Source organism: Trichechus manatus, unplaced genomic scaffold (assembly GCF_000243295.1).
Source record: "Trichechus manatus latirostris isolate Lorelei unplaced genomic scaffold, TriManLat1.0 scaffold00062, whole genome shotgun sequence".
Lineage (NCBI taxonomy): Eukaryota > Metazoa > Chordata > Mammalia > Sirenia > Trichechidae > Trichechus > Trichechus manatus.
The window spans coordinates 4,459,501-4,464,091 of record NW_004443998.1 but is presented as its reverse complement, the minus strand read 5'-3'; positions in this window follow the sequence as shown (position 1 = coordinate 4,464,091).

Sequence of the window (4,591 nt, the reverse complement as noted above, 5' to 3'; positions counted from 1 at the left end):
AGATGTGAGTCACATGTGTCCTCAAAGCCGCCGTGGTGACCTGACTCAGTGACCTGACTCGACAAGCCCTTTCAGGTTGCTCCTGTAGCAGCTGCCTGATGCTCTGGGGTGGCATTGAGGATTCGGAGTCTGCTAGTATAGTCTTAGCATGGTATATGAAATCTCATACTGTAAGAGATCATCAACATGACTTGGAATACTTTTTAATATTGCAATTGTAAATCATTTTGTCACACTTCATTCAAACATTTCATAATACATTGGTGTAAGAAATGTAGTGAGAATATGTAAAACAAATAATCTAAAGTGATGAGTTAAAAGTTCAAACCTTGAGTATATTTTTGTTCTTATATCGTGGATATCTGATCTAGAAATTTACATTAAGCAAAGTCATAAACCCAAAAAAACCAAACCCACTGCTGTTGAGTTGATTCCGACTCATAGCGACCCTACAGGACAGAGTAGAACTGTCCCATAGGGTTTCCAAGGAGCATCTGGTGGATTCAAACTGTTGACGTTTTGGTTAGCAGCCGATCTCTTATCCACTGTACCACCAAGGCTCCTGTTGGGGACCAAAAGGGACAACTGTTCTACATCCTGTTAATGCCTCCTTGACATAGATAGCTTTTCTCTGATTGAAGCAAAAGCTACAGCTCACAGGCTTTGCCCTGGGGCAGGGGGTTGGGTAAGAGAATTTAGGTGTCAATGGACTTGCATATTAGCCATAGAGAGAATATTGAAGGAATTGAGATGTCAGCGAAGCTCAATTCCTCCTTGAACTCACATGACCATAGACAGTCTCCCAGAGGGAAGGCCAAGCCTACCCTCCAGATTTTCCTGAGCGGAATATATGGTAAAGTATTTGAGTTCAAAACATCCTGCTGCTTGCAAAATAAAAATGAAGGGCATTAAGGTGTCTGCAAAGCAGTTATTAAGCTGATTATATAGTGAATATCTGGAAGGCAAAAAAGCAAATGTTTACTTAGCACATGCATTAGAAGGCAAGATTTATTTCAGGATAAATTGAATGATAGATATTTGCTCTCCAGTTATCTACAAATAACTGGAATTTAATTGTCATATTGGAAATGTTATAAAAACATGTTCAATCTTCTTCCAGATGTGATATTTAAAAAATGACCTACATATCTATATGTATGTGAATTAAATGTGTGGAAAACAGAACATGTAGAAATGCTGATAAACCAGAAACCCATGTGTGTACTTGACTCTAGAAGGTCAAAAAGATGAGGAAGAGCTCTCGCATCAAGAGAACTTAATTATACTTATGAATATCAATTAACCAAACTGGGCAGAGACTCATGCAGTCTTATAGGAGCAAAAAGGGATACAGGGATAACCAGTTTAGCAGGACAGATCTGTCAGGAACTTATTTACTGATTTTCTAGAATGATCATTCCAGACCAGACAAAGGGGATGAACTTCCTTTAATTTAAGTAGAACATTTAAGTCAACTTGCTGCAACGCTTAAGCGTGAACATGTTTGTTTATGTGAAATATCTAGAATAGGCAAGTGTATAGAGACCAAAGTTTATGAGTGGTTACCAGGGATGAGCGGAGGGAGGGGGAAAGGAGGACTCGATGAGAAGACTCTAAACTTCTGTTAAAGGCAATGGAAACATGGGGGAACAGATAAGGGTGATGGTTGAGCAACATGATGAATGTAGTTAATGTTACTGAACTGTACGTGTGAAGACTGTTGAAATGGCAAATATTTTGTTACATATATATTTATCACAATTAAAAAAAAAAAAGGAGCATGTTAGTGGGCCAGTGGCATCCCGGTATTTTTTGGGGAAGCATCTACTAACCCATTCGTCTCCCAATGCTTCTGTGCTTTTCACCACAGACTTCAGAATTGTTAGAGGAGACCCTACGTCTTTCTTTGTTCCTTCATTTGGCCCCAGGACAAGATTTGAAAAAGAGAGAATGGTATGTCAAATAGATCGATAGGGCAGTGAGAATCTATGACTCAAGTTCTTGTTCAGCTACGCATACAACTTGAACGGTCTCAGTGATCCCTCTTGAGATTTAAAAAAGGCCAGAAGACAGCTCACATCTGGTGACTTGGTTTACTTCTATGTTCAAAATATTTCGATCTCGGCATAATCCATTTCTTCGATGAGATGTTGATTATGGAACATATGGTCTCTAAAAAGATAATTCCAGAGTCCATCTGGGGAATATCAAAGACTCCATTGTCTTCTTTCGGACCGCGTGTCTCAGTAACACACGCTATCATTGCACTCGTGCACTCTGTAATCAGTATTTTTCTGATTGGCAATAGGTTTGGGAAGCTAGAGAAAATAAACATTGCTAAAAACAAGATACCAACTGAACTTGCATGTTTAATTTTAATGCTTACTCGTACAAGTTTTCAATCTTAAAATACAATTTGTATCTAAAATAGTCTAAAGTTACCTTTTGTTGATTTGGTACACGTGCATTGTGATAGGAACTGGCTTATTGCAGTTAAAACAAATAGTACGTGATTGTCAAAGAATGTCTCATTTGTAGTATTGTTTTATTCTTTGTAATTAATTACATATCACGTATTAAAATATTTCTCGTAACACTGAAAGAAATTTTTCCTTTGGATGAATGTGCCATTTAAAAATTATTTTTAGTGAAGAAAACAAATGACTGGGATCTCTATCAGCACATGCCGCCTTCTAAGAGACTCTCATACAGGAGCCGTTGGTGATACTTCCTGCTGTGGATAAGCACTTGCTGGTAACCACACGCTGGGCCTTGGGGAGCAGCTCAGAATTAATTTCAGGGCGTTGCATCAAAATACTGCTGTTGTTAGCTTGGGGGGTCATATAAAAACCTGAAAAAGGCTTGAAAGAAAAAAATTGCAAAACAATGCTTTACTTAGGGCTAACCTACTTGAATGTGGGGTTGAGCAATTTTGACAAAAGAAATGTTTATCAGGGCTGCTCAAACCCACACCATAGATTACTTCCTTTGGGTTAAAGCAAATAAATTGCTGATAGAAAGTGAGTATATGATCAAAAAGGGTAAGATATTCCAAATGCCAGACTAATCTCCTTAAAACATAGTCTGATCTCATCTCTTCCCTGCTAATCAACTCCCATTGGCTCTCCACTGCCACATGCCTGCCGTTCAAGACCCTATCACCTGTTTCCCATGTTCTATTTTCAGGCACTTGTTGCCTGCCACATTCCTGCCCATGCCCTGGACTCCTGTAATTCCTGGAACCTACTTCGTATTTTCCTACTTCCACACTGTTCACCTTGTTCCTTTTTCCTCTAATGCTCTAAGAGAACTTCATTCATGCATCCATCCATCCATGCATCCATGCATCCATTCATCCTTCCCTCCCTGCCTCCCTCTTTCCATTCCTCCATCCATCCATCCATCCCTATCTCCCTCCATCCCTCCATCCCTCCATCCATCCCTCCATCCCTCCCTCCATCCATCCATCCATCCATCCATCTATCCATCCATCCATCCATCACTGAGTGCGTGCTGTGCACCAAACTCAGATGCACAAATGTAAGGCATTGCCCTGTATCTCCATGTGCTCACCATCTTTTGGAGTGATAGGTAATAAACTGACAATTACCCTATGATGTGATAAAGCTGTGGCAGAGGTCACTGCAGGACACAGTGAAAGCATAGAGGAATGGCAGGGTTAGTCAGGGTCAGCAAAGGCCTCCTGGGTGAGTAAATGCTTGGATGGATTCCTGAAGGACAAGAAAGAGTTAGCCACCTAAAAGAAAGGTAAACTAACACACACATGCATTCCACCCAGCCTAGCTCATGGAGCACAGTAGGTGCCAGCTTCCCTTCCCTTTTTTCCTAAAGTTCCATAGAATTTTGTTTGTGCTTCTTTTATGTCACTGGCCCACTTCCTGCCTTACTATGGTTATCTGTGTCCATGTCCTGCCTCTATCACCACACTGTAATTTATTTTGTGAAGGGATCTTGCTTTATATATCCTTTGTAGCTGTATCACCTAGATGGTACCTTACATTTAATCGATGCCCAAAGATTTTTTTTTTAAATGAATGAATGGATGAATAAAGTTATCAAAAAAGCTAGTCAGTCACTGTTATGGATTAAATTGTGCCCCCCCAAAATGTGGGTCAGCTTGGCTAGGCCATGATTCCCAGTATTGTGTGATTGTCCACCATTTTGTCATCTGATGTGATTTTCCTCTGTGTTGTAAATCCTACGTCTATGATGTTAATGAGGCAAGATTAGAGGCAGTTATGTTAATGAGGCAGGACTAAATCTACAAGATTATATTGCATCTTGAGTCAATCTCTTTTGAGATATAAAAGAGAGAAGCAAGCAGAGAGACACAGGGATCTCATACCACTGAGAAACAAGAGCCAGGAGAATAGTGTGTCCTAGACCAGGGGAAGATTGATGACAAGGACCTTCCCCCAGAGCTGACAGAGACAGAAAGCCTTTCCCTGCAGCTGGAACCCTAAATTCAGACTTCTAGCCTCCTAGACTATGAGAGAATAAATTTCTCTTTGTTAAAGCCGTCCACTTGTGGTATTTCTGTTATAGCAGCACTAGATGGTTAAGACAGTTA